At 43.9% G+C, this 25,002-nt stretch overlaps 1 protein-coding gene across 1 annotated transcript in view; it reads right to left on the minus strand.

Annotated features, from left to right (window-relative positions):
• The window catches only part of LOC120999331 (gastrula zinc finger protein XlCGF26.1-like), a 1,147,325-nt gene that overhangs the window by 458,205 nt on the left and 664,118 nt on the right, over positions 1–25,002 (minus strand). The gene's annotated exons all lie outside the window — the stretch shown is intronic.

Below are 25,002 nucleotides of genomic sequence, written 5' to 3' on the forward strand. Positions count from 1 at the left end.
AAATGTGTGGGACGCCACACTGAAGCACAGCACCCGACTGATATACCACTTACTTTTTTTCGCATATATTTTTATATATATATTTTTTATATTTTTTTCGTATATTTTTCACTGGATACTCCTTGCTTTTTATTGTTCTACCCATATTATATATTTTATATATTTTATACTTCTCACATTACCTTGTCCACGTGGTATTTTTTAACGGATTACACAACTAATGGACATAGCTACCAATTGAAAGGGGGTAACCACCACTAGACAATCACAGCATTGTCATACCCTCCACCCGGCACAAACATTTTTTACTGTGCATCTGCATCCCCACTGCATCCCCACTGCCGCATATTGCATATCAACATTTTTTCTTGTGTACTTAATTTTTCTCAGTACCTCTATAATTTCAGAACATTTACTCCTACTCCCCACCCTCAAACCTACCCTTCTAAAAATAAATATATATTTTTTACCATCACCTGTGTATATTGCTTCTTTAGCACCTTGATAGATGTAGAGTGCCGGTTCTCCATTATATATCTTTATTGTTATTAACTACCCTCCTGATTGGGTGAATCAGTCCAGAACCAGAGCACCTATACATTGCAGTGATCAGGTGAGCAACCAATAACCCATCTCTCTTTCTCCTCAAATTTACAATCACCCACATTGGTGCCGCTCCCTAAACACTTACAATGGACATCTGGAATCATGCTGAGAGCAAGAGACTCAGAGTAGAACAATTCACATTTGAAACAGGTAACACTGAAATAAATAATGATAGATCCACCACTGAAACATTCAGAGAACTAGAATCCCTACTACACAAACAACTCCGCCAAAATTGGGAAATCAAATCCCTTGAATATTGTATTAAAAATAACAGAATCCCCAAAGGCCTACAATTAACAAAACTCCCAGCTCAAGACCTCTGCAATGCAGAATTCACCAAAGAGTGGGAAACATTTTTGACGACCCAATCCACTAACCTTACACAAATGATCATAAAAAGAAGAACTCAAATATTAAATGAGACCACTGAAAAAATTACACATATAAAGGAAACAATAGAACAACTACCAAAAGATGAGGAATATAACACATGGCAAGACAGACTTTGCAAAAGTTTAGACAAACTAGAACAGGAAATCATGGACAGAAAAATAAAAAAACTCAGATACACATTTGACAATATTCACACCGCAAAAAAGCCGCCACAAGAAAGAAACAGACAACTGGACCAAAATGAACCAGAAACAATGCAATCAATCCTCAATATTCCGACCACCAACCGATTTGAAACTCTTTCTAATGAGCATTTTTTAGACAAAACCCCCCCCCACCACAAACCACGAACCAGGAAGATGACACACCCCTCCCCATCCAGAGCACAATGCCCCCCCTCCCCATTTACACACCAATACAATCTGAGGAACAAACCAGAACACTACAATCAGGAACACACACCACGACATTATTACAAACCCCCACAGACACAACACCAACAAACGAACCACAACTACAGACAAGAGAACCCACGGAGACAACACTACAAACAACAGACACAAGAAGAAAGAACAAGACACGTAGAGGAAACGAAAGAAGAAGATACCCCAACAGATACTAGAAAAATCAATAACAACAAATAACGACAACAACACAGTAATAAACCTCAGCACAAAAAATTTGACACTACCACAACTGAATCTCCTTAACAAAGGACTAAAATTTGCCCCTACCACAAAAATAGACAAATTCCACACATTCATTGGTATAGAAAAATTCATCAGAAAACTCTGCCTAAAAAAATATTTCATAAAAAACCCAATCACATTCAACATGACAACAGTCACAACCCACAAGCACACAGAATTAAAACCAAAATCAACCACCACATATCAAAAACTTAGTAAAGATCCCATCAATTCATACGACCAAATACTGAAAGACTACTGTCAAAAAGGACTAGACAATAATTTTTTACTTGAACAAGAAGCAAAATTCATCTTAAACACACCACAAAGACTCCCGATATTCTACTGTTTACCCAAAGTCCATAAAAGTTTAGAGAACCCCCCAGGCCGTCCAATAATTTCCGGTATAGGATCATTCACATCAAACCTTTCACAACACATCGACAGATTACTCCAACCGGTTGTCAAAAACACAAATACATACATCAAAGATAGCACACAGATAATTAAGACAATGGAAAACATAGACTACAACCCCAACTGGATCTTAGGCACCCTAGACGTCCAGTCACTATACACAATAATAGACCACAAACATGGGATCGCAGCATTGACTATACAATTAGAAAAAAGTAAGGAATTCAAAAAAGAACAAATAAATTACATAGCAGAAGGTGTTGAGCTAATTCTGGGACACAACTATTTCTCCTTTGACTCCACCTACTACCTACAAACCAGGGGCACAGCCATGGGCACCAGATTCGCCCCCAGCTATGCAAACCTCTTCATGTCACAATGGGAGGATGTCCACATACAGCATCGGCTGGGGACGGATCTGGTGCTATGGAAACGTTATATCGACGACGTGGTCTTCATCTGGCAAAGAAGCGAGGCCGATTTAAAAATATTCCTGGAAGAAATAAACAATAACCAAATTAATCTACAATTCACAGCTAATATAAACAAAACTGAAATAGAATTCCTGGATCTAAACATCAAAGTAGAAGACAATAAACTCACATGCTGCACTTTCCACAAACCAACAGCAAAAAATAGCTTCATCCTCTACTCCAGTTGTCACCTCCCAAGATGGCTAAACAATATACCTGAAAGCCAATTCAGACGCCTGAGACGCAACTGTACAAAAGATGACATATTTGAGAAAGAAGCCGAGACCCTAAAAACACAATTCATTGAAAAAGAGTACCCCCTAAACAAAATAGAAACATCCCTCACTAAAGTAAGAAAACTAAACAGAACCTCTTTCTTCAATGAGAAGCCCCAGAAAAAAAAGAAGAAAAAAATGACAGCACAAATACAAACAAATGAAACCCCAAAATTGATATTACCCTTCAGCACACAACACAAAAATATTGAAAAAATTATCAACACCCATTGGCACCACATCCAAAAGGACAAAACGATAGGCCCTTCCATCTCCACAAAACCACACATCATATACACTAGGGCCCCAAACCAAGGCCTGAAAATTGCGCCATCTGTCAAAACACAACAGAAAAAACACAACCTCACAACAAACACATGGCAAAACCTCAAAGGATTCTATAGATGCAATCAGTGCTCCAATTGTAAAACCACCACATTTAAGAAAAAAACCGAGAGAGTACAATCCACAACCACGGCACTAGAACACGAAATAAAAGAATTCCTCACTTGCAGCAGCACAAATTTAATTTACATCATCACCTGTCCCTGCAAAAAACAATACATCGGCAGAACAAAAAGAACTCTAAAAAAACGAATATCAGAACACATAAACAACATCAAAAAAGGTTTTGAAACCCACTCACTCTCCAAACACTTCAAAACACACCACAAACAAGACCCATCAGGACTATCGTTCGCAGCACTGGAAAAGGTAAAAACAGACTGGAGAGGAGGAAACTACATAGCCAAGATGTCCCGTATCGAATCAAAATTCATTTTTGAGTTCAACACAATCATACCAGGAGGCCTAAACGCTGACTTTGAACTATTCGGATTTCTATAAACTACCACAAAGAGTGGCCGCCGCTACTTGACTAGCGGTAGGCGTCCGGCTGTCTACCAGCACCCTTACCGACACTTGACACGTGGCCGCCACCCTACCGACACTGCAAAAAGAAGAAGAAGAAAAAGAAGAAATAGATAAACCCACAGAAAACCAACCATCGCAAGAATGACCAAACAAAAACAAAACAAACACAGAAACACACAACTCAAAACTGAACCACACAACCCCACAGCAGCACCACAAGAGACCTTAACAAGCACTCCCAGACATCCCAATTACACACTACAGAATACATAACAACCAGATCCAAACAAAACGAACACACAAACACAATCACACTAGACAAAACATGTAGCACCACCAACACTATCCATTCCCACACTGAACACATCACCCCCATGCTACACAACACACCCCCATCCAGACATCACCAAAACACATCATATCCGAACACTGCAACCAAAATCTCGTTAGGCCCCTTTAACACTAATTCCACCCCCAAAACACCACAAATCCCCAATACCCCCAAATACAAAGACGCACCAAAAAACGCACTATAAACGCACCAAAAACGCACCAAAAACGCACCAGCAAAAAACCGCACCAAAAACGCACTTAGAAACACAATGGCACTGGAGGAACACACACACACGTCTCCAAAATAGATCACCACACACCAGCACCTCGAAGTGCACCCAAATTCATAAAAAATTAAACACACAACAACAAATAAGTAAAAAATATAACACGAACAAAACACCGCAGAAAAAATACACAGCATCCAGAGCCCAATAGAAACCAGTAAAGAACTAACCACCAGGAAAATATAGCAATAATACAAGCATCGGAGGATAACGCAGCGGTACCGCAGCAAAGACGGACACTGAAAAAACCGCAAAATCACTACAGAACCCGCAACCAGCACACACACCAAACCGTCAACTGCAGTAAAAAGAAAAGAAAAGAAAACAATTGCACATAAAAGAACATAGGACAATAGTACTCAACCAGGTTTTTGATGGAACCCTCATACCCAAAAAGTCTGTACCATAGAAAATGAGATCCAGTCCAGGTCTTTAGAAAGACCCACGGGCGGCATAAAAGGCAGGATAACGGCAGTCAGAGGGCTACCACTGATGAAGAAGGCAGCTCAGTCCTTCGAAACGCGTCTGGTGACTCCCCTCTAGAAACCTGCCAAGAATCTCACTTTGGAAGCGCTTCCACACCACCGACCACATTCAAATCCCCTGGATCGAAAATACATCACCAGCGAAGATCCCAACACTGCACCCGGCAAAGACACGCGAGACGCGAGTCGCCTGAGAAGTGACGTCACACACACGCGGCACGCCGAGAAGACCGGGAAACAGACACCGCTGAGCGCTGTAAGGCTGCTCCAACAGCCAGGAGATCCATACCCCACAAAGAAGGTAAAACAGTCAGGGTGCAGTCTTCACCAAATGTGTGGGACGCCACACTGAAGCACAGCACCCGACTGATATACCACTTACTTTTTTTCGCATATATTTTTATATATATATTTTTTATATTTTTTTCGTATATTTTTCACTGGATACTCCTTGCTTTTTATTGTTCTACCCATATTATATATTTTATATATTTTATACTTCTCACATTACCTTGTCCACGTGGTATTTTTTAACGGATTACACAACTAATGGACATAGCTACCAATTGAAAGGGGGTAACCACCACTAGACAATCACAGCATTGTCATACCCTCCACCCGGCACAAACATTTTTTACTGTGCATCTGCATCCCCACTGCATCCCCACTGCCGCATATTGCATATCAACATTTTTTCTTGTGTACTTAATTTTTCTCAGTACCTCTATAATTTCAGAACATTTACTCCTACTCCCCACCCTCAAACCTACCCTTCTAAAAATAAATATATATTTTTTACCATCACCTGTGTATATTGCTTCTTTAGCACCTTGATAGATGTAGAGTGCCGGTTCTCCATTATATATCTTTATTGTTATTAACTACCCTCCTGATTGGGTGAATCAGTCCAGAACCAGAGCACCTATACATTGCAGTGATCAGGTGAGCAACCAATAACCCATCTCTCTTTCTCCTCAAACAATACAAACCTTGTATGCTAACAGAGTGTTGCCCTGCCTCTTTTGGAACTGCTGTGTGTTCGCCTCGTCTCCCCTCCTCGGTTGCCCAAGGAACTACGTACTCTGCCTCCAGTGTTTTTTCCACAAGGACCTTCTGGTATTGCACCATTTTGCTCGTCCTCTCCACCATAGGAATGAGAGATGAGAAGTTTTCTTTGTAGCAGGGGTCGAGAAGGGTGATCAACCAGTAATTGGTGTTGTCCAAAATGTGTATAAAGCGTAGGTCAAGGGAAAGGCAGCCTAACATAAATTCAGTCATGTGTGCTAGAATACCAACAGGTAAGACTTCGTGTCCTCATCAGGAGGATGACTCTCAATCTCCTCATCCTCTTCTGCCCATCCACGCTGAACAGATGGAATAAAACTTCCATGGGTACTACCCTCTGTAGCGGAGGCAACCGTCTCCTGCTCCTCCTCCTCATCACCATCCAATTTGCGCTCAGAATATGAACTGAGGGTGGTCTGGCTATCACCCTGTGTAATGTCTTCCCCCATTTCCATCTCTTCCACATGCAAAGCATCGGCCTTAATTGTGAGCAGCGAGCGTTTGAGTAGACACAGAAGTGGGATGGTTACGCTGATATAAGCGTTATCGCCGCTCACCATCTGTGTTTAATACTCAAAGTTTCTTGTGAAGAGCGGAAGCTGACTTAAATGGTGACGACCATGTTGCAGCTGGTATTCCACTACTGCCCTCTGCTGCTCACAAAGCCTGGCCAACAAGTGGAACGTCGAGTTCCAGCATGTGCTCATGTCGCACAGCGTTGACAGACCGGCAAAAGCTGTCGATGACTTGCGGAAATGGGTACACACACGGCACACCTTCACCAGTAGCTCAGGAAAATTGGGGTAGATTTGAGAAACCGCTGAACCACTAAGTTGAAGACGTGGGTTAGGCATGGGATGTGTGTGAGCTTGCTGAGCTCCAAAGCCGCCATCAAGTTAAAGCCATTATCAGACACAACCATGCCTGGTTGTAGGTTGAGTGGCGAGAGCCACAGCTCAGTCTGGTCTCTTATCCCCTGCCACAGCTCTGCACCGGTGTGCTGTTTGTCACCTAAGCAGATCAGCTTAGCATGGCCTGTTGACTCTTCCCCACTGCAGTGCTACACTGCTTCCATCTACTGACTGATGGCTGACTGGTGAGGCAAGAGGATAATTCTGAGGTGGAAGTGGAGGAAGAGGCGGAGGAGGAGAAGTGGGGGTTGGAGTCACTAACGTAGGTGGTGGCGGAAACCCTGATGGAAGTTGGACCCGCAACCCTTGGCGTCGGTAGCACCTGTGCCATCCCAGGGTACGACTCGTTCCCGGCCTCCACAACGTTCACCCAGTGTGCCGTCAAGAAAATGTAGCATCCCTGGCCGAAAGCACTTGTCCATGTGTCAGTGGACCTTCCCAGTAACTGCGTTGGTCAGGGCACGGGTGATATTACGGGACACATGCTGGTGTAAGGCAGGCATGGCACACCGTGAAACATAGTGGCGGCTGGGGACTGCGTAACAAGGGACGGCTGCTGACATCAGGCTGCAGAAAGCCTCAGTGTCCACAAGCCTAAATGGCAACATTTCCAGGGCCAGTAATTTAGAAAGGTGCGCAGTTAGTGCTATGGCCTGTGGGTGGGTGGCTGGGTAATTGCGCTTGTGTTGAAAAGCCTGGGGTAAGGACATTTGTACACTGCGCTGGGACACAGAAGTGGATATGGTCGCTGATGATGCTTGCGAAGGTCCAGGTGCAGGGCGGGAGGCATCCGGGCCTGCGTCTTCAACAGGAGATTGGCCAGCAAGTAACACAGAGGCAGTTGTGTGATCCACAGACACAGATTGTGGACCCAGGCGTTCGGCCCACCTATTACGGTGCTTGGATTTTATGTGGCGGATCATGCTGGTGGTGGTGAGGTTGCTAGTGTTCACGCCCCTGCTCATTTTTGTACGGCACAGGTTGCAAATGACAATTTTTTTGTCGTCCGCACTTTTCTCAAAAAAGCGGAACACCGTGGTGCACATGTTACACAGGAGATGTAGTGCAACTAATGTCACTGTCCGCGGCGGACACCGTCTACGGAAAAAGTACACTGGATGTCACAGATATTTTTGGATCCGCACACGTTACACAGGAGATGTAGCACAGATAATGTCGCTGTCTCTAAAGTTTTAGCAATTTAGCGCATGTTGCGCTAAAAATATATATTGATGCCACACAACAATAGTCCTTAACCACCTCAGCCCCCCTAGCTTGAACACCCTTAATGACCAGACCACTTTTTACACTTCTGCACTACACTACTTTCACCGTTTATTGCTCGGTCATGCAACTTACCACCCAAATGAATTTTACCTCCTTTTCTTCTCACTAATAGAGCTTTCATTTGGTGGTATTTAATTGCTGCTGACATTTTTACTTTTTTACTTTTTTTGTTATTAATCGAAATTTAACTAAATTTTTGCAAAAAAATGAAATTTTTCACTTTCAGTTGTAAAATTGTTTTAAAAAAACGACATCCATATATAAATTTTTCTCTAAATTTATTGTTCTACATGTCTTTGATAAAAAAAAAATGTTTGGGTAAAAAAAAAATGGTTTGGGTAAAAGTTATAGCGTTTACAAACTATGGTACAAAAATGTGAATTTCCGCTTTTTGAAGCTGCTCTGACTTTCTGAGCACCTGTCATGTTTCCTGAGGTTCTACAATGGCCAGACAGTACAAACACCCCACAAATTACCCCATTTCGGAAAGTAGACACCCTAAGGTATTCGCTGATGGGCATAGTGAGTTCATAGAACTTTTTACTTTTTGTCACAAGTTAGCGGAAAATTATGATTTTTTTTTTTCCTTACAAAGTCTCATATTCCACTAACTTGTGACAAAAAATAAAAACTTCCATGAACTCACTATGCCCATCACGAAATACCTTGGGGTGTCTTCTTTCCAAAATGGGGTCACTTGTGGGGTAGTTATACTGCCCTGGCATTCTAGGGGCCCTAATGTGTGGTAAGTAGTTTGAAATCAAAATGTGTAAAAAATGACCTGTGAAATCCTAAAGGTGCTCTTTGGAATGTGGGCCCCTTTGCCCACCTAGGCTGCAAAAAAGTGTCACACATCTGGTATCGCCATACTCAGGAGAAGTTGGGCAATGTGTTTTGGGGTGTCTTTTTACATATACCCATGCTGGGTGAGGGAAATATCTCGGCAAAAGACAACTTTTCCCATTTTTTTTATACAAAGTTGCCATTTGACCAAGATATTTATCTCACCCAGCATGGGTATATGTAAAATATTGCCCAACTTCTCCTGAGTACGGCGATACCAGATGTGTGACACTTTTTTGCAGCCTAGATGCGCAAAGGGGCCCAAATTCCTTTTATGAGGGCATTTTTAGACATTTGGATCCCAGACTTCTTCTCACGCTTTAGGGCCCCTAAAATGCCACCCAAAATGCCACATTTATACTGCCCAAAAAAGGGCAGTATAAATACCCCACATGTCACCCCATTTTGGAAAGAAGACACCCCAAGGTATTCAATGAGGGGCATGGCGAGTTCATAGAAATTTTTTTTTTATGGCACAAGTTAGCGGAAATTGATTTTTTTTTGTTTTTTCTCACAAAGTCTCCCTTTCCGCTAACTTGGGACAAAAATTTCAATCTTTCATGGACTCAATATGCCCCTCACGGAATACCTTGGGGTGTCTTCTTTCCGAAATGGGGTCACATGTGGGGTATTTATACTGCCCTGGCATTTTAGGGGCCCTAAAGCGTGAGAAGAAGTCTGGAATATAAATGTCATAAAATTTTTACGCATTTGGATTCCGTGAGGGGTATGGTGAGTTCATGTGAGATTTTATTTTTTTACACAAGTTAGTGGAATATGAGACTTTGTAAGAAAAAAAAAAAAAAAAACATTTCCGCTAACTTGGGCCAAAAAAATGTCTGAATGGAGCCTTACAGGGGGTGATCAATGACAGGGGGGTGATCAAGGAGTGTATATGGGGTTATCACCCCCCTGTCATTGATCACCCCCTGTAAGGCTCCATTCAGACGTCCGTATGTGTTTTGCGGATCTGCGGTGTTTGCGGATCCACGGATGCGCAAAACACATACGGACGTCTGAATGGAGCCTTACAGGGGGGTGATCAATGACAGGGGGGTGATCAATGACAGGGGGGTGATCAGGGAGTCTATATAGGGTGATCACCCCCCTGTAAGGCTCCATTCAGACGTCTGTATGTGTTTTGCGGATCCGATCCATGTATCCGTGGATCTGTAAAAAACATACGGACGTCTGAATGGAGCCTTACAGGGGGTGATCAATGACAGGAGGTGATCAATGACAGGGGGGTGATCAGGAAGTCTATATGGGGTGATCACCCCCCTGTCATTGATCACCCCCCTGTAAGGCTCCAATTCAGACGTCTGTATGTGTTTTGCGGATCCGATCCATGTATCCGTGGATCCGTAAAAAACATACAGACGTCTGAATGGAGCCTTACAGGGGGGTGATCAATGACAGGGGGGTGTTCAGGGAGTCTATATGGGGTGATCACCCCCCTGTCATTGATCAACCCCCTGTAAGGCTCCATTCAGATGTCCGTATGTGTTTTGCGGATCCGATCCGTGGATCTGTAAAAAACATACGGACGTCTGAATGGAGCCTTACAGGGGGGTGATCAATGACAGGGGGGTGATCAGGGAGTCTATATGGGGTGATCACCCCCCTGTCATTGATCACCCCCTGTAAGACTCCATTCAGATGTCCGTATGTGTTTTGCGGATCCGATCCATGTATCCGTGGATCTGTAAAAAACATACGGACGTCTGAATGGATCCTTACAGGGGGGTGATAAATGACAGGGGGGTGATCAATGACAGGGGGGTGATCAGGGAGTCTATATGGGGTGATCACACCCCTGTCATTGATCACCCCCTGTAAGGCTCCATTCAGACGTCCGTATGTGTTTTGCGGATTCGATCAATGTATCCGTGGATCCGTAAAAAACATACAGACGTCTGAATGGAGCCTTACAGGGGGGTGATCAATGACAGGGGGGTGATCATGGAGTCTATATGGGGTGATCACCCCCCTGTAAGGCTCCATTCAGACGTCTGTATGTGTTTTGCGGATCCGATCCATGTATCCGTGGATCCGTAAAAAAACATACAGATGTCTGAATGGAGCCTTACAGGGGGGTGATCAATGACAGGGGGGTCATCAGGGAGTCTATATGGGGTGATCACCCCCCTGTAAGGCTCCATTCAGACATCCGTATGTGCTTTGCGGATCCGATCCATGTATCCGTAAAAAACATACGGACTTCTGAATGGAGCCTTACATGGGGGGTGATCAATGACAGGGGGGTGATCAAAAACAGGGGGTGATCAATGACAGGGGGGTGATCAGGGAGTCTATATGGGGTGATCACCCCCCTGTAAGGCTCCATTCAGACGTCTGTATGTGTTTTGCGGATCCGATCCATGTACCCGTGGATCCGTAAAAAACATACAGACGTCTGAATGGAGCCTTACAGGGGGGTGATCAATGACAGGGGGCTGATCAGGGAGTCTATATGGGGTGATCACCCCCCTGTAAGGCTCCATTCAGACGTCCGTATGTGTTTTGCGGATCCGATCCATGTATCCATGGATCCATAAAAAACATACGGAGGTCTGAATGGAGCCTTATAGGGGGGTGATCAATGACAGGGGGGTGATCAGCGAGTCTATATGGGGTGATCACCCCCCTGTAAGGCTCCATTCAGACGTCTGTATGTGTTTTGCAGATCAGATCCATGTATCCGTGGATCCGTAAAAAACATACGGACGTCTGAATGGAGCCTTACAGGGGGGTGATCAATTACAGGGGGGTGATCAATGACAGGGGGGTGATCAGGGAGTCTATATGGGGTGATCCCCCCCTGTCATTGATCACCCCCCTGTAAGGCTCCATTCAGACGTCTGTATGTGTTTTGCGGATCCGATCCATGTATCCGTAAAAAACATACGGACGTCTGAATGGAGCCTTACAAGGGGGTGATCAATGACAGGGGGGTGATCAGGGGTTAATAAGTGACGGGGGGGGGTGTAGTGTAGTGGTGTTTGGTGCTACTTATTACTGAGCTGCCTGTGTCCTCTGGTGGTCGATCCAAGCAAAAGGGACCACCAGAGGACCAGGTAGCAGGTATATTAGACGCTGTTATCAAAACAGCATCTAATATACCTGTTAGGGATTAAAAAAATCGCATCTCCAGCCTGCCAGCGAACGATCGCCGCTGGCAGGCTGGAGATCCACTCGCTTACCTTCCGATCCTGTGTGTGCGCGTTCACAGGAAATCTCGCCTCTCGCGAGAGGACGCGTATATGCGTCCACCCAGAATAGCAGGGCTGCCGCCAGGACGCAATCCTGTGTACGGTGGTCCTGAGGAGGTTAAACAGACTTTTGGGTCTCTGACAAGTTTTTCAACAAAAAAAAAATCTAATTTCACTCCCTACACTATCTTTCCCTTCTTCAGTACAGCTCTTCCTGACTAAGGCCTCATGCACACGACCGTTGTTTTATTCCGTGTCCGTTTTTCATGATTTTCTGCGGACCCACAATGGGTCCGTTGAAAACTCAGCTAATGCACCGTTTGTCATCCGCGTCCGTGGTTCCAGTCCGTCAAAAAAATATAACCTGTCCTATTATTTTTCGCGGAAAACGGTTCGCGGACCCATTCAAGTCAATGGGACCGCTAAAAAACACGGAGGCACACAAGATTGTCATCCACGTCCGTTTTTTTCCTATCATTTGCATGGTAAACCTGTCAGACTTTTTTTTACTTTCCTTCATGTCTGGTGATCCTCCAAAAATAAAGGAACAAACACGGAAACAAAAACGGAAACGGATCACGGAACAACAGAACCCCATTTTGCGGAACGGAACACAACAACGGTCGTGTGGATGAGGCCTAACACTGAGCAGAACACGTGTCATCAGGTGCTATATACTGTAATGCCAGTAACCAACATGGCTACGGCATTACAGTGAAGGGCAGCACTTAAAGGGGTTATCCAAGTTATTTTTTTGTTCTTTCTATGTTCCTAACTAAGCAAATGTAACAGCTTTCCAATTAACTCACTATCTCCAGTGGCTGGTTTCTCAGATTTCACTGAGGGTCACATGACCTGTGATGTCAGCTACTCTCCCTGCTCTGATAAAGGTCGTTTACAAGCCTGTAAACGAAACGTCACTGTGCTGGCCACGCCCCCTTCACTCTGCTCTCTGCTAGGATTGTTAACCCCTTCAGCTGCACAGACTCAGGGCTGAAGTGTTTACTGTGTAGCTGCAGGCATTGAGGAGACAAATGCTGGGCACAGGAGCTGACAGAGAAGTTCTGCAAAGCATTACAGGTAGGGGGAAGATCCTGTGTGTATTAGCAGTGTCATTATATAAGTGGAACTTGTAGTTCTAAACTTACAAGTTGCTGTTTTCTCCCAGCACTCAGGGCAGCTCTTGTATCCACTCCCTTAGCAGTGTCATTATACAGCTGGGACTTGTAGTTCTACACACACAACATGCTGCAGAGCCTCCCAGCAGGCAGACATGTCACTCAGGGCAGCTCTTGTATCCACTCCCTTAGTAGTGCAGGGGGAGGGGCAGAGATTGTTTTTATTGCATGTAAACAAAGTGCCAGAAAAGAACCAGGGAAATGAGGAAATATATATTTTTTTTTTGCATAAAACTTGCTTAGCTCAAAAATATATATCAGATATTCAGTGCTATATTATTTTTTTTCATAACTCGGATAACCCCTTTAACTGCACGTAGCAGCGGGGAGGAGACTCGAGCATTGCCCTCAAGTACATGCGGTGTTCGGCCGAGCATGCTCGATCAACACTAGAAGTAATCTCTTGACACTTCCCCCAGCAGATCTCACTCTTTCCCGACAGGAGAGAGAGAGAGACAGAGCGAGAGAGAGAGAGACAGAGCGAGAGAGAGACAGCTGCTGCTGGGTGTCTGTCCCTTCTCTAGAACAAATACCATTTACAGATCACAGACTCCTGCAGACTGTGCTTTACCTCTTCCAACAGCACAGCCTAGAGCCTGACTCCTCCCACACAGGATCACATGGTCATGACATCATCACAGGTCCTTTACCTCCTCCAACAGCACAGCCTAGAGCCTGACTCCTCCCATACAGGATCACATGGTCATGACATCATCACAGGTCCTTTACCTCCTCCAACAGCACAGCCTAGAGCCTGACTCCTCCCACACAGGATCACATGGTCATGACATCATCACAGGTCCTTTACCTCCTCCAACAGCACAGCCTAGAGTCTGACTCCTCCCACAGAGGATCACATGGTCATGACATCATCACAGGTCCTTTACCTCCTCTAGGAGCACAGTCTGAAGAATGACTCTGCCCACACTAGATCACATGGTCATGATATCATCACAGGTCCTTTACCTCCTCTAGGAGCACACTCTAAAGTATGACTCCGCCCACACTAGATCACATGGTCATGATATCATCACAGGTCCTTTACCTCCTCTAGGAGCACACTCTGAAGTATGACTCCGCCTACACTAGATCACATGGTCATGATATCATCTCACGTCCTTTACCTCCTCCAGCAGCACAATCTGCTGCGTAGGTCCTCCCACACAGGATCACATGATCATGACATTATCACAGGTCCTTTACCTCTTCAGCAGCACAGCCTGGAGCCTGACTCCTCCCACACAGGATCACATGGCCATGACATAATCACAGGTCCTTTACCTCCTCCAGCAGCACAGCCTGGAGTTTGACTCCTCCCACACAGGATCACCACTGAGATGGGTGGTGGTAAGTAAGGTTTAGGTAAGTGTCCTGTGTGTTGGGCTGTGGGACGTCCTCTCCATGTTCTGTCCGGTCTCCTGTGTGGGTTAGGATTAGGCTATATTCACACGACCGTATAATTTTATCCGCATCCATTCAACTTTTTGCGGATAGAAGCGGATCCATTCATTCCTATGGGTGAAAAAATGTGCGGATAACTTTCAGTATGTTGTCTTCTTCCGTGTTTCCGCATTTCTTCTCTGCAAAAATATGAAGCTTGTTCTACTATTGTCCGCACAGATCGGTCTGCAGGCCCATTCAAGTCAAAGACATACAGAAACCTTTCATCTGTTTTTTTGGATCCGTTTCCATGTAATTGAAGTCCCTGCCCCCTGAGCTTGGTGTAAAATATTCTGATATTACTATTGCAAAATGCAGACACACGGAACGGAAAGGATGCGGAAGCAAATCACAGATACACGGTTCCGTTATTTGCGGACCGCAAAACGGAAAAGGATTACACACTGTCATGTAAATGTACATTTAGGGGCAGGTTTAGGCCTCATGCACACGAACGTATTTTCATTCCGTGTCCGTTCTGTTTTTTTCCCGGACCGTATACGGAACCATTCATTTCAATAGGTTTGCAAAAAAAACGGAAGGTACTCCATGTGCATTCCGTTTCCGTATTTCCTATTATTGTTCGCATTACGGAAAAGGATAGGACTGTTCTATTAGAGGCCAGCTGTTCTGTTCCGCAAAATACGGAATTTACAGCGCAGGTATATACATAGTCATCTCCCTGTGTATTATAGTATAGACTATGCTGGTATAACCTGGGTCTATCTGAGTGTAATCTATATGTACAGCGCAGGTATATACATAGTCATCCTCCTGTGTATTATAGTATAGACTATGCTGGTATAACCTGGGTATATCTGAGTGTAATCTATATGTACAGGTATATACATAGTCATCTTCCTGTGTATTATAGTATATACTATGCTGGTATAACCTGGGTCTATCTGAGTGTAATGTATATGTACAGGTATATACATAGTCATCCTCCTGTGTATTATAGTATATACTATGCTGGTATAACCTGGGTCTATCTGAGTGTAATCTATATGTACAGGTATATACATAGTCATCTTCCTGTGTATTATAGTATATACTATGCTGGTATAACCTGGGTCTATCTGAGTGTAATCTATATGTACAGTACAGGTATATACATAGTCATCCTCCTGTGTATTATAGTATATACTATGCTGGTATAACCTAGGTATATCTGAGTGTAATCTATATGTACAGCGCAGGTATATACATAGTCATCTTCCTGTGTATTATAGTATATACTATGCTGGTATAACCTGGGTCTATCTGAGTGTAATCTATATGTACAGTACAGGTATATACATAGTCATCCTCCTGTGTATTATAGTATATACTATGCTGGTATAACCTAGGTATATCTGAGTGTAATCTATATGTACAGCGCAGGTATATACATAGTCATCTTCCTGTGTATTATAGTATATACTATGCTGGTATAACCTGGGTATCTCCTGTATATAATTTTACACTGCTCAAGAAAATAAAGGGAACACAAAAATAACACATCCTAGATCTGAATTAATTAAATATTCTTCTGAAATACTTTGTTCTTTACATAGTTGAATGTGCTGACAACAAAATCACACAAAAATTTTAAAATGGAAATCAAATTTTTCAACCCATGGAGGTCTGGATTTGGAGTCACACTCAAAATTAAAGTGGAAAAACACACTACAGGCTGATCCAACTTTGATGTAATGTCCTTAAAAGAAGTCAAAATGAGGCTCAGTAGTGTGTGTGGCCTCCACGTGCCTATATGACCTCCCTACAACGCCTGTGCATGCTCCTGATGAGGTGGCGGACGGTCTCCTGAGGGATCTCCTCCCAGACCTGGACTAAAGCAACGTGACGTTGGTGGATAGAGCGAGACATGATGTCCCAGATGTGCTCAATTGGATTCAGGTCTGGGGAACGGGCGGGCCAGTCCATAGCATCAATGCCTTCGTCTTGCAGGAACTGCTGACACACTCCAGCCACATGAGGTCTAGCATTGTCTTGCATTAGGAGGAACCCAGGGCCAACCGCACCAGCATATGGTCTCACAAGGGGTCTGAGGATCTCATCTCGGTACCTAATGGCAGTCAGGCTACCTCTGGCGAGCACATGGAGGGCTGTGCGGCCCTCCAAAGAAATGCCACCCCACACCATTACTGACCCAATGCCAAACCGGTCATGCTGGAGGATGTTGCAGGCAGCAGAACGTTCTCCACGGCGTCTCCAGACTCTGTCACGTCTGTCACATGTGCTCAGTGTGAACCTGCTTTCATCTGTGAAGAACACAGGGCGCCAGTGGCAAATTTGCCAATCTTGGTGTTCTCTGGCAAATGCCAAACGTCCTGCACGGTGTTGGGCTGTAAGCACAACCCCCACCTGTGGACGTCGGGCCCTCATATCACCCTCATGGAGTCTGTTTCTGACCGTTTGAGCAGACACATGCACATTTGTGGCCTGCTGGAGGTCATTTTGCAGGGCTCTGGCAGTGCTCCTCCTGTTCCTCCTTGCACAAAGGCGGAGGTAGCGGTCCTGCTGCTGGGTTGTTGCCCTCCTACGGCCTCCTCCACGTCTCCTGATGTACTGGCCTGTCTCCTGGTAGCGCCTCCATGCTCTGGACACTACGCTGACAGACACAGCAAATCTTCTTGCCACAGCTCGCATTGATGTGCCATCCTGGATAAGCTGCACTACCTGAGCCACTTGTGTGGTTTGTAGACTCCGTCTCATGCTACCACTAGAGTGAAAGCACCGCCAGCATTCAAAAGTGACCAAAACATCAGCCAGGAAGCATAGGAACTGAGAAGCGGTCTGTGGTCACCACCTGCAGAACCACTACTTTATTGGGGGTGTCTTGCTAATTGCCTATAATTTCCACCTGTTGTCTATATCATTTGCACAACAGCATGTGAAATTGATTGTCACTCAGTGTTGCTTCCTAAGTGGACAGTTTGATTTCACAGAAGTGTGATTGACTTGGAGTTACATTGTGTTGTTTAAGTGTTCCCTTTATTTTTTTGAGCAGTGTATATGTACAGTGCAGGTATATACATAGTTATCTTCCTGTGTATTATAGTATATACTATGCTGGTATAACCTGGGTATCTCCTCTATACAGGGAGTGCAGAATTATTAGGCAAGTTGTATTTTTGAGGATTAATTTTATTATTGAACAACAACCATGTTCTCAATGAACCCAAAAAACTCATTAATATCAAAGCTGAATATACATTTCTGACATTCAAAAACAAAACAAAAACAAATCAGTGACCAATATAGCCACCTTTCTTTGCAAGGACACTCAAAAGCCTGCCATTCATGGATTCTGTCAGTGTTTTGATCTGTTCACCATCAACATTGCGTGCAGCAGCAACCACAGCCTCCCAGACACTGTTCAGAGAGGTGTACTGTTTTCCCTCCTTGTAAATCTCACATTTGATGATGGACCACAGGTTCTCAATGGGGTTCAGATCAGGTGAACAAGGAGGCCATGTCATTAGATTTTCTTCTTTTATACCCTTTCTTGCCAGCCACGCTGTGGAGTACTTGGACGCGTGTGATGGAGCATTGTCCTGCATGAAAATCATGTTTTTCTTGAAGAATGCAGACTTCTTCCTGTACCACTGCTTGAAGAAGGTGTCTTCCAGAAACTGGCAGTAGGACTGGGAGTTGAGCTTGACTCCATCCTCAACCCGAAAAGGCCCCACAAGCTCATCTTTGATGATACCAGCCAAACCAGTACTCCACCTCCACCTTGCTGGCCATGTCATTAGATTTTCTTCTTTTATACCCTTTCTTGCCAGCCACGCTGTGGAGTACTTGGACGCGTGTGATGGAGCATTGTCCTGCATGAAAATCATGTTTTTCTTGAAGGATGCAGACTTCTTCCTGTACCACTGCTTGAAGAAGGTGTCTTCCAGAAACTGGCAGTAGGACTGGGAGTTGAGCTTGACTCCATCCTCAACCCGAAAAGGCCCCACAAGCTCATCTTTGATGATACCAGCCCAAACCAGTACTCCACCTCCACCTTGCTGGCGTCTGAGTCGGACTGGAGCTCTCTGCCCTTTACCAATCCAGCCACGGGCCCATCCATCTGGCACATCAAGACTCACTCTCATTTCATCAGTCCATAAAACCTTAGAAAAATCAGTCTTGAGATATTTCTTGGCCCAGTCTTGACGTTTCAGCTTGTGTGTCTTGTTCAGTGGTGGTCGTCTTTCAGCCTTTCTTACCTTGGCCATGTCTCTGAGTATTGCACACCTTGTGCTTTTGGGCACTCCAGTGATGTTGCAGCTCTGAAATATGGCCAAACTAGTGGCAAGTGGCATCTTGGTAGCTGCACGCTTGACTTTTCTCAGTTCATGGGCAGTTATTTTGCGCCTTGGTTTTTCCACACGCTTCTTGCGACCCTGTTGACTATTTTGAATGAAACGCTTGATTGTTCGATGATCACGCTTCAGAAGCTTTGCAATTTTAAGAGTGCTTCATCCCTCTGCAAGATATCTCACTATTTTTGACTTTTCTGAGCCTGTCAAGTCCTTCTTTTGACCCATTTTGCCAAAGGAAAGGAAGTTGCCTAATAATTATGCACACCTAATATAGGGTGTTGATGTCATTAGACCACACCCCTTCTCATTACAGAGATGCACATCACCTAATATGCTTAATTGGTAGTAGGCTTTCGAGCCTATACAGCTTGGAGTAAGACAACATGCATAAAGAGGATGATGTGGTCAAAATACTCATTTGCCTAATAATTCTGCACTCCCTGTATAATTATTTATGTACAGCTGGTATAAGTTATACACCTTCTGTATATAGCAATATGGACCATGCTGGTATAACCTGGGTATCTCCTGTATATACATTTTATATGTACAGCACAGGTATATACATAGTCATCTTCCTGTGTATTTTAGTATATACTATGCTGGTATAACCTGGGTCTATCTGAGTATAATCTATATGTACAGCGCAGGTATATACATAGTCATCTTCCTGTGTATTATAGTATAGACTATGCTGGTATAACCTGGGTCTATCTGAGTGTAATCTATATGTACAGGTATATACATAGTCATCCTCCTGTGTATTATAGTATATACTATGCTGGTACAACCTGGGTCTATCTGAGTATAATTCTATATGTACAGGTATATACATAGTCATCCTCCTGTGTATTATAGTATATACTATGCTGGTATAACCTGGGTCTATCTGAGTATAATTCTATATGTACAGGTATATACATAGTCATCCTCCTGTGTATTATAGTATATACTATGCTGGTATAACCTGGGTCTATCTGAGTATAAGTCTATATGTACAGCGCAGGTATATACATAGTCATCTTCCTGTGTATTATAGTATATACTTTTAAAATGTAGTATAGTCCGAGCACTCACATACGGGCATAAGGAACTAATATCATTAGTATGAATAAAAACCATTTAATAAACATCCGAATACAATACAATATAAAAACTGAAAACAAAAATAAAACTCAGATAATGAGACTCCAGTTAAGGGGGGCTTGGTTGGAAATATACTCTATATAAAGTGCTTGTGCTTGAGAGTGTATTTCCTAAGGGAATAAAATGTCCTGAAAACGATGAATAAAGTCAATACAACTTCAAACGGGCTGATGCATATGAAACACCTTGGATGTGCACAAGATTGACTCTGAAAAAAAACATCGACACAATTCTAACATTGATTTTAAATTAACCCCTTAGTGACCAAGCCTGTTAGGGCCTTAATGACCAAGCCAAATTTTGGAAATCTGACATGTCATTTTAGCTTAGAATAACTTTGTAACGGTTTTGAACATCAAAGTAATTCTGACATTTCTCGTCACATATTGTACTTTACTTTGGTGGTAAAATTCGACCGATAAAATATGTGTATCTGCGTGTAAAAATTGGCACATTTTCCTCTTTTCAACTGCAATATTTCACATACTTACATAAATACTATTCAATATTTTTATCAGAAATATATTTCCACATCTTTACTTTATTTTGGCTGCACTTACAAAAAATTTTTACTTTTTATTTTTATTTTTATTTAGGAGACTTAACATTTTAACATAAATGTAGACATTTTTGAAGTACATATTTTTTCCAGCAACAAGCCATTTAGCATGGCTGGATCTTAACAAGGTTCCAACTCAGTAGAGCTTCAACATGCAACAAGAAGAAATGGAAGTGAGACAAAACATTTTTTGAGCATTCAATTTAATGAAAACAACGAATAAACTCAAACAGGCAGTTTTTCAGCTGATCAAAAGTTTAGGACCACACCTCCCAAAAAAAACTAAACCCCCCAAAACAGAAATCCAACTTCCAAACATGTAGTAATGAGTAGCTCCGCCGTTATTGTTTATCACTTCAAAAATTCATTTCGGCATGCTTGATGCAAGCGTTTCCATGAGGTTAGTGGGAACATTTCTCCAAGTGGTGAAGAAGGCCGCACGAAGGCCATCTACTGTCTGGAACTGTTGTCCATTTTTGTAAACTTCCCTTGCCATCCATCCCCAAAGGTTCTCAATTGGATTTAGATCAGGGGAACACGCAGGATGGGCCAAAAGAGTGATGTTATTCTCCTGGAAGAAGTCCCTTGTCCTGCGGGCATTGTGTACTGTAGAGTTGTCCTGTTGAAAAACCCAGTCGTTACCACACAGATGAGGGCCCTCAGTCATGAGGAATGCTCTCTGCAACATCTGGACATAGCCAGCGGCCGTTTGACGCCCCTGCACTTCCTGAAGCTCCATTGTTCCACTGAAGGAAAAAGCTCCCCCTCCACTATGGCGCGTAGAAAAAATCTCAGGTGGGATCTGCTTGTCATGCCAGTAACGTTGGAAACCATCAGGACCATCAAGTAGGGGTGGGCGGTATAGGCGATATAGGCGATATGCGATATAAATTTGGGCCACGATATGGATTTTCGCTATATCGCCGGACCGCGATATGATCGCGCTCTCTGCGCGCACCATTTTCTCCTGATGAGCCGGCCGGCACAGTGGAGGGAGAAGGAGGGAGTCCCTCCCTCCCCACTGTGCGCGGCTGCCGCTGAACACCAATGAGGACAGAGTAGGAGGAGGAGGGGCGGGACTGTGGCCACTGCGCCACCAATGAATGTGCCGGCCATATCCCACAGGGTCCCCCTCCTTCCCCCCATCATTAGTGGCAGTGGGCAGTTCCGATCGGAGTCCCAGCAGTGTAATGCTGGGGCTCTGATCGGTTACCATGGCAGCCAGGAGTCACGCTACTGAAGTCCTGGCTGCGATGGTATATTAGTGAGCAGCATTATACTCACGTGCGCTGTGGCCGCCGGGCGCTCCTTCTTCTGTCTGTGCGGCTCATTGCTAATGCTTATAGCATTAGCAATGTGCCGCACAGACCTATGAGAAGGAGCGCCCGGCGGCCACGACGCACGTGAGTATAATGCTGCTCACTAACATACCATCGCAGCCAGGACTTCAGTAGCGTTCTGGCTGCCATGGTAACCGATCGGAGCCCCAGCATTACACTGCTGGGACTCCGATCGGAACTGCCCACTGCCACCAATGATGGGGGGGGGGACCCTGTGGCCATTGCCACCAATGATGGGGGGGGGGACCCTGTGGCCACTGCCACCAATGATTAATACTGGGGAGGTAGGGGGGTGGGTTTGAGTTACTAGAGGGGGCGGATCAGAGGCTGGGGGGCAGATCAGAGGCTGGGGGGGGCAGATCAGAGGATGGGAGGGGGGCATATCAGAGGATGGGGGGGCAGATCAGAGGATGGGGGGCAGATCAGAGGATGGGGGGGCACATCAGAGGCTGGGGGGGCACATCAGAGGCTGGGGGGGCACATCAGAGGCTGGGGGGGCACATCAGAGGCTGGCTGCCATGGTCAGCTCCCTGCTGTTGTGTGCACAAAGCACAGGGCAGCAGGGAGAGTGTAAAGTCCTATTCACCCTAATAGAGCTCTATTAGGGTGAATATGACAAGGGTTCTAGCCCTTAAGGAGGCTAATAGTTATTAAATAGAAAGTAAAAAAAAAAAAAAAGTTGAAACCCCCCCAATATAAAAAACAATATATCGCAATATATATCGCATATCGCACATGCTTAAAATTATATCGCAATATAGATTTTAGGCCATATCGCCCACCCCTACCATCAAGGTAAAAAAAATTCTCATCAGAGAATAAAACTTTCTTCCACCTTTTGAATGACCCATGTTTGGTGCTCTCTTGCAAAGTCCAAACGAGCAGTTCTGTGGCGTTCAAGGAGTCGAGGTCTGTGAAGACGTTTTTTGTTTTTTGAAGCCCTTCAGTCTCAGATGCAGTCAGCACCAGTAAGGGCCTTAATTTGGGTCGAGGATCGTCCAGTGTCTTGACGGACAGCCATATGGATCCTCCGGCTCAGTGCTGATGAAATTTTTTCAGGATCATTTAAGAAATTCCGAATGACTGTCTTACTGCGTCCCACCTCAGCAGCGATGGCGCGCTGTGAGAGACCCTGCTTATGCAGTTCAACAACCCGACCACGTTAAAAAAGGGAGAGTTTTTTTGCCTTTGCCATCACAACGTGTGACTACCTGACAGAAAATGACAATGAATCCACATCTTTGCACAGATTTGGCCTTTTAAAAGCATGTGGTCCTAAACTTTTGATCAGCTGAAAAACAGCCTGTTTCAGTTTAATCGTTATTTTCAATTAATTGAATGCTCAAAAAATGTTTTGTCTCACTCCCACACTCCCATTTCTTCTTGTTGCATGCTGAAGCTCTACTTGGAACCTTGTTAATATCCAACAATGTAAAATATGATTTTTTGCCATTTTTCAAGTGGTCTTAAACTTTTGATCAGGACTGTATGTCAGAATAATAGAACCCCCCCAAAAGTGAACCCATTTTAAAAACTAGGCCCCTTAGCGTATTTATCTATAGGTGTAATGAGTTTTTTGACCCACTAGTTTTTTTAAGAAATGAATGCTAAGAAGGTGAAAAAAAAAATATTTTCATTTTTTTACACAAAAGTATTAATTTAAAGACATTTTTCCTACAGAGCACATTATTATTGGTCCCTGATGGTTACTGTGCTGAAGGCAGATCATTTAAAAAAAATTAGATGTGGGGGGGGGCGCCCTAATAACTTTATTTAAACATATCTGGGGGCCATATTGCCCCGATCGGGGTGCTGGGGGACCCGATCGTGGCATAATTTGAACTTCTCTCTCCTCTCCTGACAGATCTTTTTTTTTTTAAATAAGAATTTTTTATTTTCTTCAGTAGTAGTTTACATTTAAAACAAAGCAGAAAAAAAAAGAAAAAGAAAAAAAAAAAGAACAAGCAAAGTAGAGCCTATACACATATACAAAGGATGTTACTATCTCTTTTAACATCGTCACAAACAGCAACAATAAGCCCAGCTCTATAAACTCAAACCTACTAGTGTTAATCCCAAATTTACCCCTCCTGCCCTTTGCTGCCGTCGCTGATGGCCCGAACCCATACTCCCCCCCCCCATACCCGTCCACATACTCCACCCAACAAACCGAGATAGTCACTACTGCAAAACAGAGGAATATCGAGAACCCTGTCTTCTCCGCCTCTCAACATGCTCATAAAGCTTAATTTGGGACATAATCCGTTTCCATTCATCAAATGCGGGAGACATGGGGGAGCCCCATCTCTTCACTATCAGAGCCTTTGCAATCAGGCAACCCTTCAACCAGCTTACTTGATGTACGGGAGGGTTAGGGTTTTTTGCTATATAGGAACCCAAAATCACGGAGATCATATCCGGTATACAAGATTGGGGGAAATCCCCCTGAAGTGCTGCGAATACCTGCTTCCAAAACCGCTGTATCACACTACATTCCCATAAAAGATGGATATATCCAGCTTTGGGACTACGGTACTTTTGACAAAAAAAAAATCACAACCTCTGTTATTAGCAAACTTGGCCTGCATTTGCGGTGTATAGTATAACCTATGCAAAATTTTGAACTGAATCAATCTATAACTGGATGCAGATACTACCTTTTTCGTACTTTGGAAAATCTGTGACCAGGGCGGGGGGGTTTCAATTCCTGCTCCCATTTATTTATACTTTTGAAAGAAATCACTGTGGAGAGAGAGAGGCGCATTTTCGAGTAGATCTGTGCCATTTTAATCTTTTTCCCTGAGTGACAAAAACAATAATCAAAAAATGAATGTTGTTGAGTAATCATATATGTTTTATTAAGTGTGGCTT

Source organism: Bufo bufo, chromosome 4 (genome assembly GCF_905171765.1).
Source record: "Bufo bufo chromosome 4, aBufBuf1.1, whole genome shotgun sequence".
Taxonomy (NCBI): domain Eukaryota; kingdom Metazoa; phylum Chordata; class Amphibia; order Anura; family Bufonidae; genus Bufo; species Bufo bufo.